This window comes from Equus przewalskii, chromosome X (assembly GCF_037783145.1).
Source record: "Equus przewalskii isolate Varuska chromosome X, EquPr2, whole genome shotgun sequence".
Lineage (NCBI taxonomy): Eukaryota > Metazoa > Chordata > Mammalia > Perissodactyla > Equidae > Equus > Equus przewalskii.
The window spans coordinates 44,292,047-44,308,168 of record NC_091863.1 but is presented as its reverse complement, the minus strand read 5'-3'; the positions used below and the strand labels follow the sequence as shown (position 1 = coordinate 44,308,168).

Sequence of the window (16,122 nt, the reverse complement as noted above, 5' to 3'; positions counted from 1 at the left end):
TTAGTCTCCCCTCCAAAAAAATCCAAGATGTCCCTAATTTAAGCAATTTAATGAGGATTCTCTCAAATTTGGATTCAGCTGCCCAATGAGCCCTCTCTTTCTCTGCCTAAATGTTCGATTTGCATGGAAAAGTTATCAAAAGAAACTTCATTTCCCAGTAGGCTATGTTGGTCAACCGACCACAAAACACTCTATTACACAGAGAAAGATTTGGACTTTTTAAAGCACCCGGAGGTGCAAATCAAGAAACCGGGCTCTTTCATGAGATGAGTTAAAACATTCTTAGATGGAGCTCAACCAGCTAGTGACAGGGTTGCATAATTAGTAAGTAAAGCTAAGATGACCGTTCAGCAGAATCTCACATTAGCAGTCTGCCGGGAAATTGTCCACACTATATTTGAGACCCACGAGGTAAAGGGAATAGGAAAGGGGCCACTTTCAATTATTGTTATTAGGAGACACACTGACAACCGGTCAAAGGACATCAAGGCAACACTAACCCAGAAGTTCATCGAATCGAAAGGGTTTTCATTTCGTACTGATGCAATTCTGGATGTTGATTGACAATGCTTATAGTACTAGTCAGAAAGCCTGAAGAGAAATGCAAGAAGCACCAAAATAAACTAAGGTTGAAATATTCAAAAGGATACATGAGTATTCTGAAATATTGTGGAAACTTTGCGTAAGGTCGTGGACTGATGCTGCTGTTGAGAAGGCAGGAAGTTGACATGCGGAATTTGTTCTGAAAACGCAGAGATTCATTCATTCACTGAGGAGCCTCACCTATAAAAGTTTGCCTGAGGGGCCGGCCCGGTGGCGCAGCAGTCAAGTTCGCAAGTTCCGCTTCGGCGGCCTGGGGTTCGCTGGTTCGGATCCCGGGTGTGGACCTAGCCTTGCTTGTCAAGCCATGCTGTGGCAGGCGTCCTACACATAAAGTTAGAGGAAGATGGGCACAGATGTTAGCTCAGGGCCAGTCTTCCTCAAAAAAAAAAAAAAAGTTTGCCTGAAGGTCTCATTTCCACAGTAAATGATGCTAGGTGAAGTTAATAAGATCCAGGGCACTACCCACGCGCTTGTCAGCTTTTCGCGAAGCACTGGGATCAGTATCCCATTCTCCATCGTTTTAAACCTAAGTGTGTAAGGATTTTGTGAACGATTCTCACTTTGCTGATTTGATGCTTACTGGCTTCAACAAATGGCTCTTTGAGCACATGAACAAAATGACAGCAAAAATTTTGAAGACAGTCAAAAATATATGAAAGTATACCGACGAGGTTTACGGATTTGAAGCCAAACTTCAATTTAGAGGAAATGAGGCCAAGTATGGTTCCTGGGTGAGGTTTAGTCGGTGTTATAAGTTCAACACTAAAGAAGACTTATTAGGATGAGTAGAACAATGTGTCTACTTAGGGGAAAAGCTTCATCGTTATTTTTAAATACTCAAAACGAAAATTTTCTGTTGGATTCAAAATTCATGAGCATTTGTTACAAGGAATTTCAACATCACATCTGATTGAAAGAAAAGAAAGAAGCATTAGATTTAAAGAAGGTTTCACCTTTGATGTACAAATTTCAAAGACTATGAATTATCCAAGTTCTGATTATTGACGAGAAAGGAGTTTTAATCAATAAAAAAAATACCCTTTGACCATTTGCTGTCACCTACTTATGCAAGCAGTTTCCTGTTGAGGGTAACTACCAAGAAATAGAAGAGATCATGTAGCTATTTCGAGCATAAAACCTGGGTCTCTGCCTGGCCTTGGCAAGAACCAGTAAGTTATAAAAGGGAGGTGAAAAAGGGAGGCACGAACAAGCAGTTGTTCCATTTCTTAAGAAAATTTGGTATGGTATGAAAGCATCAGCCATATTCAACACTAGAAACTGCATCTGATGCTTCAGAGAAGCCAAAATGGTACCTGATGACCCCAAAGCTTGTGCTTTTGAGGTAAGCTTTGCTGGCCTGCAGGACCATGCAGCTGTATTTCACACATTCCAGCTGATTACTGAAGACATTAGGGCAAACTGTGTCTCAACAAGCTCCACGGAATGGATCTTACTTTCGACAACATGCCTTCCAAGATTGAGAAGTGGCAGGTCACGATGGAAGTTTATATCCGTGCTGAAACTACTAATGGTTATTTGCTTCATTTGTTTTGTTTGGGTTTTTACCGAGAAACACAATAACGATGTAGAAGATCTATGCTCAGTACCAACTGATTTACCTAATCATGATGAAAATGGCCACAAGTGAATCAAATGACCATGAAATAAATCAAGGCAGTCATGACCAGAGGCTCAGAAGAAGTGGGCACGAACGTTGACCACTACAAATTTGCACGAGTGAATAAAAACTTATGCTTACAGAAGTGAACTCAAGTGTGCTATGACAAAATTCTGAAAAGATTTCATTGGGAAGTTATATACAAATTCAATATTTAATGACTCTCTGAAAACTTCGCATTTTTGTTTTTCTTACCACAATTGGTATAACGAAAAGAAAATGTAAAGAAGTCCTTTTCATCAAACCCCAGTACCCCTAAATCCTCTTCGGTTTACTCCAGTGCGCCATACAAATATTTCACCTTTTCTGTGTGCCTGGCTGTGAATGCCCTAACACATTCACATCTAGTCATATTGCATAGACACACTAGCACACGTGGACAGATATGTGCCCACAGGCACACGTGTTACATGGAGATTTGAATTTGCACTTACATCCAGACTCACACCAGCTGATAAGTGCAATCAGGTGCTCATACACACACGTACACACATACTTCCTCTTCTACACAGAAATGGTTAGGTGTGTGTGTAGGTGCCCACCTACCGGCAAATCATGCAAAGATATACAAAACACACACACACGCACACACACAGATATAACCACTCTTTTATAGAAATACAGGCCTAGGCAGAGACATATTCGCCATTCACATGGGCACATGCAGACACATACACCTACAAACCAAATCACATGGTCCTGCATGCTTTCAGACACAATTGTGTGCACAGACATCAGAACTGACATTCAGATACAGGGCAAGTCCTGTGCACATCCTACAGATCCAGGCCCTACCCACTCCAGGCTCTTACACTAAAAGATTAAAACCCACTAGCTTATACAAACCCTGCCCTGGCACACATACATATGAACACAGTATATAAATCTGCCCTGGCACACATACACATACACATACACACAGTAAAGATATGCTCACACACACAGACACATTGCTCAGGCTCACTGCTACAGACAGAGGCAGGCAGGCGTGTAGAGCAATGCAGGCTCATGCATACACATCCACATAGCCACCAATGCTTGTGAACACAGACAGACACAAAGCCTCAGATGCACACACCCATTTACACCTACATATAAACTCACATGTCACAGATATACACATCCTAGTACATGGCCATATAGGCACAAATCCTTTATACAAACACACACACACACACACACATCACGTATAAACCTGGATACCAACCTTCTTACATTTGCAGACACTCACAATAGAGATTGACGTGCGTGCTCACGTATGCAGACATACTGGCAATGCAGGGTAACACCTGAACTCACATGGACACAACACTATCACAGACACAGATGTGTGCACTCATACACCCGGATTTGCACACACTGGGAAATACACACACAGGGCCAAACTCCCTCCATTGACCTCCTGGACACACACTTCCTTTCTCAGACACCCCTGGTTTTATACACACACTGGGACACATATAAGTATAAAACAAGTTTTATGTACAAGCACCCTCTCACATACACACAGGATCTGCTCATTCTCTCACATACACATGGAGACAGCTAACGTGGCAAATACGCACATAGAAACTACCCCATTCACACTTGCAGATGGACACACACTGTTACTTACACATCAGCACATCAATAATTACGTACTAGGTAACACCTTATATGGCACAGAGGACTCATTATGTGCCTGGCACTGTCCTAAGCACTTTTCAAATATTAACTCATCCAAACCTCACCCTACGAGATAGGTGGTATTATTACTCCTACTTGACAGATAAGGAACTGGGGCTTCGTTGAGGTTAGGTGACTTGCCCAAAGCCGCACAGCTAATACACGGCAGAACTAGAATGCAAACCAAGAGCCTGGCTCCAGAGACCTTGCAGATCCAACTTACTCACATGCAGAAGCACATTCACTTCATACACATACACAGATACACACCACTCTAGCACAAGCACATGCAATGCACACACAAGCCATGTATTGACACACTCAGCTGCAAACAGCCACACACATGCACACACAGACACAAACATGGACATGCTCACATTTACAGACACTCCAGCCGAAGTATATATGCCCTAGGAAAGATACACACATTCATAAACACGCCCATAAACACACAGCCCACTCAGATACACCCACACTATCAAACACACAAAACACCCAGATGTACCACCTACACACCAACCAGAGAAATCCACACTCACATACAGATACACCCATATTCTCAGATACATTCCCCACCCAAACACACCCAAACACTCTCACACACACTATCCAGATAAACTCACATGCACACCTCCCCACCCAGATACACTCACATTCACACACTCCGCACAGATTCACCTATACACTCTCTCTTTTACACACCACCCAGATACACCCTATCTCTCTCTCAAACACCACCCAGAGGGAACCCCACACATCCTGCTTAGATAAACCCACTCTCACATGCCCCAACCCAGATAGGTGCACATTCTTTTTCTTACACACACTATTTGGATATACCCAATTTCACACACATACCCAATACTGATACAGCCACACTCTCTCACACACATCCCGTCCAAACATACCCATCCTTGTACACACACACATCAAATACACCTACAGTCACAGGCACTACACCCAGATACAGCCACACTTATTCAAACTCCCAACTCAGTACACCCACACTCTCACATACACCATTCAGATACACTCAAACTTGCACACATTCCCAACCCAGAACCCTCATACCCGACCCAGGCACAACTAAAACCTCTCTCACACACAGTATCAAGACACACACCCACGGTGACACACACACCACTCAAAGACACTACACTTGCACACACTCCACCCAGCTAATCACACCCACAAATTCCCAACCCAAATACATCCACACACACAGACACCCACGTACACATAATCCAGAGACACCCACTCACACACAAATCCTATCCACATTCGCTCACTTTCTCTGTCTCTCTGTCTCTGTCTGTATGTCTCTCTCTCTCACACACACACCCCAAGCACAGCTCCACTCACCCAGCCCCACCCAGATACGTTCACCCTCTCACACATACACACACCATCCAGATTCATCCCATACGGACCACTGAGATACACTCACACCCACACACATCATCTAGATGCACACCACCATCTAGATACATTTGCATTAACATCCCGCCCAGATATATCCAGCTCTCACACATGCCATCCAGGTGCACCTCCCCAGATACTCCATTGACCAGATACATCCATGCTCTCATCCCCTCCACACTACCCAGATGCACACACACTCCAAACACACTTCCCACCCAGATATGCCCCCCAAATTCTCTCTTTCACACACCCTATCCAGTTATACACACACATACCCAGGTGCATATACACCCAGATATACAACAAAAACTTTCACAACACACCATCCAGATATACCTTACTACACACTCGGCCACCCAAATACACCCATGCTCTCACGCACCCACCATCCAGATACACCCACATTCAAACACACTTCACCCAAAATACACCCACACACTGTCTCACACACAGCCCAGACATACCCCGACACCCTCTCTCACATATCATCCACATGCATCCACATCTCACCCACACGTCATCCAGATACACCCACTCACACCTCCAATACACTCACACTCACCTCCCAACCCAGTTAAACCCAAACACTTACACCTCATCCAGATATATCTACGTACTCCTCCCACCTGATACATCCGTGCTCTCATACACCCACACTCAGAAACACCTCACTCTCTCTTACACAGACACACAATCCATATCCCCTCTCTCTTAATCATCGTCATCCAGAATACCCACATTCCACACACACAATGCAGATACACCCATACTTTCTCACACACCCCCACACACCATCCCCAGATACCCCCAATTGTATACACACTCACACTCCCACCCTCACCCCGACGTACCCAAATTCTCTCTCTTACACACACACACACACACACACACACACACAACATCTAGGCACTACAGGTACATCTAGGTACATCTAGGTGTACTCCATCACACGCTTTCATTGCCTAGATACACTTGTGCTCTCACCCACCTACACACCATCCAGATATACCCATATTTGAATGCCCTCCACCCCCAAACGCCCATACTCCCTCATACACATACTCTACCTAGGAATACCCACACTCTCTCTTACACACACAACACAGATACATCCACACTATCAAACACATACATTGCCCAGATATCTCCCCACTCTCTCCTGCACCATCCAGCTATACCCATACCCACGTATCCCTCAAATATTCACATCCTCACACATCTTTCCACCCAGACACACCCAAACTCTCACTCATACCATCCTCCACTCAAATAGGCCGATGCTCTCATAGTACCTCACAAATGTACCATTAACACACACCCACACTCACACCTGCCCCTCCCAGATATACCCAAATGTCTTACATACACACTCCACCCAGAAACACCCGGGCTCTCTCTTACATACATACAACTCAGACCCCTTCTCTCGCTCTCTCTGTCTCTCTCTCTCTCTCATTCTCTCTCTCACCAAATATAACACCCTTTTCTACACACACACACACCCTACTCTACCCAGATATACCTTCACTTATACATATATATTCACATCTAGGTTTCTGCCTGGACGGCATAATTCGGGTGCTCTCCGTGAAAACCATTTATCAACCCTAGACACCATACAATGCCATTTTGTCCTGGGTCTTTGATGGGGAGGGGAAGGGAAGGGAAGGGAAGTCTTTGTCTTTCAAAAAATCCTTTCCTAAAGAGGTGACAGGCCCCCTTCCCTAGTAGGACATCAGCCATGATTGGTTCCCACTTCTTGAATGTGAATGATGACAGGAATTATCCTGAGACCCACACAAAAGCCCAGCACGTGGTCAAAGTCAGAGAGGCTCCAGAAGAGGTTCATGGATTGCTCGGGTGTTATAGTTTGCAATCCTGTAGGATGTCTACAAGTTAGAGGCAGACATGGTCTAGCAGGGTGCCAGTGACTCAGACATGCACATAAACACACGCTTGGGTGTGCATAGCATCACACAGACTCATAAGTACCCTCCCTTATCATCTCCTCAGGGATAAGGTCTATCTGCATAGGGCCAAGGCCAAATATTTCTCTCACACACATACCATCAGATAGGCACATGCACAAATACCTACACTCATCCCTATACATAGGCACACTCACAGCAATGCACACTCGCACTGCACATGGTCCCACACGTTCACATCCATTTACTCTCAAACATAGGCATGCATGCATGGCATACCTTCATATGACATAATGTCCATGAAGGACATACATTTACTCACAAACACAGGTGTACACACAGGCATACTTACACACGACCACAGTCAGGCAGACTCTGTATCACACCTAACGAGACAATGAACAAACATAACACATAGAGGTGAGCTCCCAAATGTATACACACACACACACACCTGGACATGACCACATAAGCATATTCACACACACTCACACATGGGTGTACGCACACACATAAATGCTCAGATGTGCACATGCTTGTCAATGAGATGATGTCTGCATATACAGACATTCTAACACACATAGACTTATACACACAACCGGGCATGTCCGCCTCTGAGCACATTCACATGCTTATAGACTTGTACATCATTTGTTCCTATATGCACACAATCAGACATGGAGACACAAATGTACTTACAAAACATACTCACACAATCATGGCCAGATATGCACACCTTATACATTTGCACACGTGCATACACCCATATGAGAAACTACGCAAACAAAAGAAGATTCATTTACACTCACATTCCCGGACAGACTTGGACACAAAGGTATGTTCACATACACGCACACATAGAAGAGCAGTCACATATTCTCACGCACTTGTACATCTGCACGAGAAGAACTGATAACACTCAGCACAGACATACACATGTAAGACATCCTCATACCACACACACACATACACTCAAACACACTTATAGGCCCAGAGTGGCACAGACATACATTCACTTACACTGTTCTACAACATATGCTCCAGAACAAACAATGGTATATAAACACAAACACACATATGCAAATAATTAGAGCCGTACAAACTGGTACATTCACACACCTGTACCTGCAGACAGGCACGCGCACAGGCATATTCACATGCACACGCACGTGTGCATGCACACACACACTTAGATGTGCATGAACACACAAATATACAAACATGTTCACTCAAATTGCGTACAGCCAGATGTTCACACATACTAGCAGATACACATACATATACACTCACAGTCACTTCACAGGCATATCCACACTCACATATTCACACTCATACTCAGAAATCCAAACAAAACACATAATCAGACACGTGCACCCAAGTATTATGAAACATAGTTACTCATGCATATCACAATGAGACATGTACTCACATATAACAGTGTATCCACAAACATAATTAGACATGTACACAAATGCATCTATTCACCTGTGTACACAGTCTTCTGTGCATATGTATACAACCCACCCCACATCCATACCCATATACATAGTCAGATGTGCACACATAGGCATATCCACAAAATATATTTTCATGAACAAAACATGTACTCACACACTCTCCCTTACTCACACAATTAGTTCTCCTTATACTAGTGTGACCATCTACACTAACATTTCCCTAATCAGATGTGGACCCATAAGCCTGTCTACAGACAATATCTCCCCAAACATGCACACCCATAATTCAAAATGCTAGAGAGCCCACATGGACATTCACACATAGGCCTACTCATACATATACATGACAGACCCACCCACACAGAAGCATGTTCACACACACATACCCTCCCATGCATGCATGGACACACACACAGATGCCCTTACACTCACAAACGCACCATTTAGATGCACCTAACTCATATGTACACATAAACACACATGAATATACACAATCCGCTACAACTAGGCATTCACCTAATTGGATATGCATACCCAGGCATTCTGAAACCCTCATACTCATACATATACAATCAGACATGTACACTCAAAGACAAATTGATACCACACACATATACAACCAGACATTCAACAGGCCTGTTGGCTCAGAGAAATACACCCTCACTGAGGCTCAGAATCAAACATACCTATTTGCTCACCCAGACAGACATGCAAAGTCATACCCACTCCCCTACACACACACAAACCTACCCAGACACCCATACACTCACATACACCATCACATAGCCTGTTCACACACACAGACATATACACACCCACAGTGCCCATGAACAGACACACACACACAGACTGCGCACACAGCTACACACCTTCAGTTGCACATACAGTATACACCCATGCTCAGGCCCAGATGCCTCTGGACCACAGGTTGGGTCCTCTCCCTTCCACATCAAATGCTTCTTCAGAAAAGTCTACTCTACACTCCAAAGCCCCATCGCTCCTTGCCCCCACAGAGGAGGTAGTGTTCTGGGCCTCAGCCTTTCTCCTCCTCCTACTCCTCCCCTGGCCTTGAGGACCCTCTGCCAGCCACACTCCCTCACTCAGTTTTTCACCACGTCTCCGCACCCAGAAACCAGCCAGTAACCCCCACTGTACCCCTAGCCCAGGCTCTTGGTTAGCAACTCCCTGCGAACTGTCCCCCACAGGTCTGGCTGCTGCATGGGCCACACCCCAGCTCTCCCCGAAGCCCTGCGATCTCAGAAGCTTCAGCCTTATCTACAGGCCCTGCCAACCACTGACCACAGGCCAAACTCTTGCCAAGTCTCCCCTCAACAGGGAGACGCATACATCGTCAGGGCCAGAAATGCTGCAGGCTGCAAGCCAGACCTCTGTTAGCTCATGGGGGCCTCAAGCCTCTGTGCGTGTGTGTGTGTGTGCACAGACAGGAGCAAGTGCAGGGAAAGGAGCCTGGAGTGGGGTAGGGGCAGGAGCTCTGCCCACAGCTACCACTTGTAACTTCCTACAAATGAGGTGGAACAACATAGAACTGCCTCCTCACCTCCCCTCCACTCCCCTCACCATTTGCCTACCTGCTGTCCTCCCCAGATCTCTACCAAGAGCCTGAAGAAGAGGGGCCAGTCCCTCCCCCAAATAATCAATAGCGGCATTAATCATGAATAACCGGCAACAATATTGACCATGAGCTTTGCTGACATTGCTGAAGGGCCACTTCTAGGCACATCCTTTATTTACACACACCAACTCATCTGGTCACTACACACACTCATGATGGAAGAGTTACCAGTCTCTTTGACAGATGGGAAAACCAAGATTCAGTAAGTAGCATACTTTCACTCAAGTTGCAAGAGCTAGTAGCGGCAGCCAAGTGTCCCTGGAGAATCCATGTTCTCCATGAACCAGGCTTTCTTGCCCCTCCAGACATAGGGACCACTGGCGACATGCACAAGGCCATAAGCTCTGGGGGTCCCAGATACAACGTGGGTGTCTGAAACAGAGATAGACAGCCTTGTGATGGAGGCTGGGGACCACCATGTTGTGCCTGGCCCCTGCAGGTTGTTGTGTGACATGGTCCTTGCCCCCACAGAGCCATCAGGGCAGCCTAGGGCCTGGAAGTGCTCCCCACCCCACCTCACCTTCCTTTCAGCCCTACAGTGACTTCCTCCCCTTTACCCGGGAATCACAGCAATATCTTCGGTAGCGATGAGCAAAAGTCTGCTACCTGTAGGGAGAGACAGGAGAAGAAAAAGGAAGGAAGGAAGGAAGGAAGGAAGGAAGGAAAGCAAGAAAGAAAGGGGGAGGGAAGGAAGGAAGGCAAGCAAAGGAACGGAAAGGGGGGAGGGAAGAGAAGTGGAGGGTGGTCTGGGCTGGGAGCAGCTTCTCTATCATGTCTACCCACCTGCCTGCTCACACACACACACACACAGACACACACACACCCTGCATGCAGGCCAAGGAACCTGGAGGAGAGTGGAGGAGGAGGGAAAGGGAGAGGAGGCAGCTGCAGGAGGCCCAGCCTGCCCGGGGTGCAGGCATTGTGAGGAGAGCACGGCCCGGCTCCCAGGCGTGCCTTCCACAGCTAGCACATGAGGAAATATTAACACAGCCTGGTGCCCAACCGCGACCATAATGATAAAAACAGACCCTGTGCGAGGAAACAGGTGGTGGTCCCCTTTCTCATGGGACATTTGGGACTGAGAAAGATGAGGGTGGCTACAGGACTCTCCAGGTTTGGGTGCCCAAGTAGCCCTTGCGATGGAGCAGAAAGAGAAAGAGACTAACAGAGTCAGAGAGAGACAGAGAGCAAGGCAGTGATGGATACTCTGAAATATGTGTGGGGAGACAGAAGAGAAGTCCCAGCCCCCCACCCTTGGTGGAAGGATGCTGACTACTTACCTGGGCTCTCTCAGCAGGGCTGTCTTGGAATCCAAGGAGGGGGCCTCAAGACGTCTGACCCAGGATGAATCACAGCCCGGGCCACACTGTGGGACCCTCAGCGATCTGGCTGGCCAGTGACACTCTTGCTCCTGTTGCCGTGGATACAGTTGGGCTGGTCTAGATTGCAGACATCACGGCAAGGCCGGAGGGGTGCACTGGGCAGGGCTGCGGGTGTTGGAGAACACCAGGTGGGCAGCACATAGCCTTGGGGTGCCCAGCTAGCTGGCAGGTGGGGATCTGGGCAGGTGCTTCCCCCACTACACAGTCCCACCCCCATCTTCGTGCCACTGCCAAGCTGGGAGGGCGGCCAGCGCTGGCCCCTACGACCCGTCTGCCCGCCTGGCTATTGGTCCCCCCTGCTTCCCTGTCTGCCTGCCGGCTGCTGCCTTTGTCCTCAGAAGACACGGTCCCCGCGGGGCCTCTGCCAAGCCTCTAGCAGATGCTCAGGGTCCAGGGCTCCTCCCTGGGAGCACTGACGCCATGGCCTGGGAGAGCCCCAGGTTGAGGGGGCTCTCATCCAGGCTCACCCCGCTCCCCAGGCTGGGCGGGGATGGGAAACAGGAGTAGGTCCACAGCCAGAGGCAGCAGCAGAGGTGGTGTTGGGGAGGGGATGGACGCCAGAAAGAGGGGGTGGGGTGGAGAGAGAGGCTGGCCTGAGAGCTGTGTCCCGGGTTTTAGATCCGGGTTGAGGAGGGTGGCTCAGAGCATCCGAGGGGGGGGTCCTGATGCAAAACAAGGGCACCATGGGCACGCCGGGAGCCTCCTGGCCTGGAAACCACCCCGGCTCCACACAAATCCAGGTCCCAAGATGCTAGGGACACCCAGCCTGGATGGGGCATCAGCAGAGAGCCCGGGGTCCTAAGCTGGACCCCATCCGGCCTGTCCGTCCCTCTCCTCGATTTGCACGGTCCCTGCCTCAGGGACGGGCGGAGGAGGGAGGGAGGCAGGGAAAGAGAGGGAGGCAAGGAGGGAGGCTGAGCAGGCAGGGAGACTCCCAGCCACCAGCCTGGTCCTCCCTGGGGCGGGGCGGGGAAGGGGGCTGGTGAGGCCAGAGGAGCAGCCGGCTGGCTGGCTGGCTGGCCGACTGGGTGGGGATGCTGGCGTGGCGGCTGTGCTGCCAGGACAAAAGCTGACTGAGGAGGTCAGACTCCAGCCTTTCTGAGATGCTTGAGAGAGGCACACCGTAGAGGTGGGGAGAGGTGGCCAAGAGGCTGCGGAAAGAGCAACCCACGTGGGCTACAAGTGCAGAGGAGGCCGGAGGTGGGCAGCCTGGGGTCAGGGTCGGGGCAGAAAGGTCCTGTGGAAGTTTCTCAAAAGCTTTGAGATGGGAGGGATACTTGGAGCTCTGAGAGGTAGGACAGGTAACCTTATTTAAATAGAATGGGTTCTACGGGCATTTTCGCAGCAAGGCCTGGAGGTGGGCTGGGGGGCCGGTGGCAGGGACCTCTGCCCAGCTCTGAACAGCCCCTCTCAGAATATCTCCCAGTGCCACCCCTGCTTCCTCTGGGCCAGTAGACAGGCACAGACTCACACTTAATGCCATGTTCCAGGACGACAGAATGGGACAGGCAAGAAGAAAGCCTGGTGGGCAGAGATTTGAGGATAAGGAAAAAATGTTTCTGTCCTGAATGGATTAAATTGGGGCCAAATGACGCCGTAGTGGTTCCCCTAATTTATAGCATTCAGGAATTCCAATTCTCTTGATATGAGTAACTTTCTTTTATCTCCTTTCTTCCATCATCCGTTGGTTCACCCATTTCTTAAGCACGGCTTTATGCTAGCTAGGCCCAGTGGTGGGCACTGGCAATACAGGTGAATCAGACTTGCTCTCTGCCCTTAGGAGACCCTTGCTCTACCACCAAACTGTGGTCCTGCAACTCACCTGTACCTGAATCCCCTGGAGAGCTTGTGAAATGTGGATCCTCGAGCCTACCTCCAGAAATACTAATCTAGGAGCTTGGAGATGAGGCTCCAAAACCTGTATTTTGACAAGGACCTCAAAATGTTTATTATTATGCTCACTGAAGTTTGGGCACCATGCTTTGGAGAGGAGAGAAACCCATGAGTCAAAGATAAATTCACAGTGGAAATTAGAAAACATTTTGAACTGACTGATAATGAAAATATTACACCTGAAATCCTGTGGGATGCTGCGACGGCTGTGCTTAGAGAGAAATTTACAGCCTTAAAGTCATATGTTATTTTTAAAAAGGCTGAAAATCCATCTCAAGAAAGTAGAAAAATCAAATTAAACTTAAAGAAAGTAGAAGGAGAGACATAAGAAAGATAAGAGCAGAAATCAATGAAATAGAAAACAGAAGTACAACAGAGAGGATCAACAAAGTAAAAGTTGGTTCTTTGAAAAAACTAGAAAAATGATAAATCCCTGAGATTGATCCAGAAAAAATATATAGAAGGCACATAATGTGTCAGGAAGAAAAGGGGGCACTACAAGAAGGGTCACAGATACATTAAAACATAATAAGACAGTATTATGAGAGACTTATTCAACAAATTTGAAAATTCTGATGAAAATGAGAAAATTTTCTGGAAAAATACAATTCACTAAAACTCACACAAGAAAAAAATTTAAATCTGAATAATCCTATAACTATAAATTGAATTTATAATTAAAAAGCTCTCTACAAAGAAACCTCCAGACCCAGAGACTGCCCATGGTGAATTCTACAAAATATTTAAAGAAAAAAATAACACCAATTTTCTAATTTTACACAAATTCTTCCAGGGGATTGAAGAAAAATTATACGATCACTTCAAGAGATGCCAAAAAAGCGTCATGACAAAGAACTTAGCAAACTTAAGTTTGCTAAGAATATAAAGGAAATTCCTTAATTTAATATACGTTATCTACAAAAAAACCCTATAACAAATATCATACCAAATGGGGAAATGTTAAATGCTTCCCATCTAAGATTGGGAATGAGGCAAGAACGCCCACTATAACCACTTTTATTCAAATTGTACCGGAGGTCCTGGCTAGTGCACTAAAGCAAGAAAAGTAAATAAAAGACAAGGATTACAGAAGAAGATACAAACTTGCCAATTCATTAGTAGTCAAGAAAATATGAAATAAAATCACACTCACTCGAACGACTAAAAAGAAGAAGAGAATACTGAATGTTGGTGAGAACGTGGAGTGACTGGAATTCTCATTCAATGCTGATGATAGTATAAATTGATATAATCACTTTGGAAACTGTTTAGCAATATATACTAAAGGCGACCATGTGTACACCCTATAACCCGACCATCCTACTCTTAAGTACACACCCAACAGAAATGCTTATATACGTTTACCAAAAGACATATGCAATAGTGTTCATAATAGCGCTATCTGTAATAGTCCAAACTGGAAACAACCCTAATGCCATCAACAGAAGAATGATAGATAAATTGTGGTATATTCATATAATGAAATACTACACATTGATGAGAAGAAATACCCCACAACTACATACGACAATATAGGTGAATTCTGCAAACATTACGCTGAGCAGAATAAACCAGACGCAAAAGAACACTTACTGGATGATTCCATTTATAGAAAATTCTACAGCAGGTGAAACTAATTTATGGTGATAGAGTCAGAACCGTGATCGCCTTTGGGGTCTGAGTAGGGAAGCCCAAGGAGACTTTCTGGAGTGCTGGGAATGTTCTGTTTCTTGATTTCTGTGCTGATTACATGAGTGGTTACTTAGTAACAATTCATCGAGAGCTGTGCGTTTATGCCTCGTGTGCTTATTCTTTTTACGTATATTATACTTCAATAAAAAAAGTTTTTAAAAAACGAAAAAGTACAATAAGCAGTCAGACTGTTTCATCGTAATGGGAGGCAAGGGTGGGAACTGGGAGTGTGGTGGGGGCTTCAAAGATGTCAGGGGTGGTGTGTGGAGAGGTGTTGATACCCAAGATAAGTGTGGAAGAAGTGAAAGTGAGTTGGAAGAAGTTTAAGAGGCAATACAGTATAGTAGCTAAGAGCACTGACTCTGGCTCCAGGCTGCTTGGGTTTGAATTCACGCCTCTTACCCTCCTTGCACCTCAAGTTTCCTGTCTGTTAAATGGGGTAATAATAGTGCTACAACATAGGGTTGTGAGGATAAAGGAGGTAATATTTGTAAAGTGTTCATCATAATCTCAAGACATATAATTAGTACCATGTACTTCTTGATTAAGTGAAAAATGGTGACTAGGTGAGTGACACAGCCTGTAAGGGCTTGCAAATCTGCCAGAAGGCAGATGCGTTTGGAGCATGGTGAAAGCAATTTGCTGTGGCCTGGGGTGGGGGATACTCCTCCTGCACAAGCCAGACCCTGAATGCCAGGCTTAGGCTGCTTTCTTTCTAGCAGAGATATTGACCTGGACTCCTGGACTATCTTGGTTTGCCCTCAGTTAG

General features: G+C 46.3%; 1 protein-coding gene across 4 annotated transcripts in view; it reads right to left on the bottom strand.

Moving 5' to 3' along the window:
* LOC139081124 (ferritin heavy chain) overlaps window positions 1–12,390 on the bottom strand; it is a 41,945-nt gene extending 29,555 nt beyond the window's left edge. For 2 of the 4 annotated variants that reach the window (XM_070605578.1, XM_070605579.1), the window contains exons 1-2: window positions 11,667–12,390; window positions 784–924 (exon numbers count right to left, since the gene is read on the bottom strand). The gene's annotated coding sequence lies outside the window, so the exon portion shown is untranslated. The remainder of the gene's footprint in view (window positions 1–783; window positions 925–11,666) is intronic. The other 2 variants (XM_070605580.1, XM_070605581.1) reach the window with 2 other exon arrangements.
* Window positions 12,391–16,122: the final 3,732 nt, after the last annotated feature.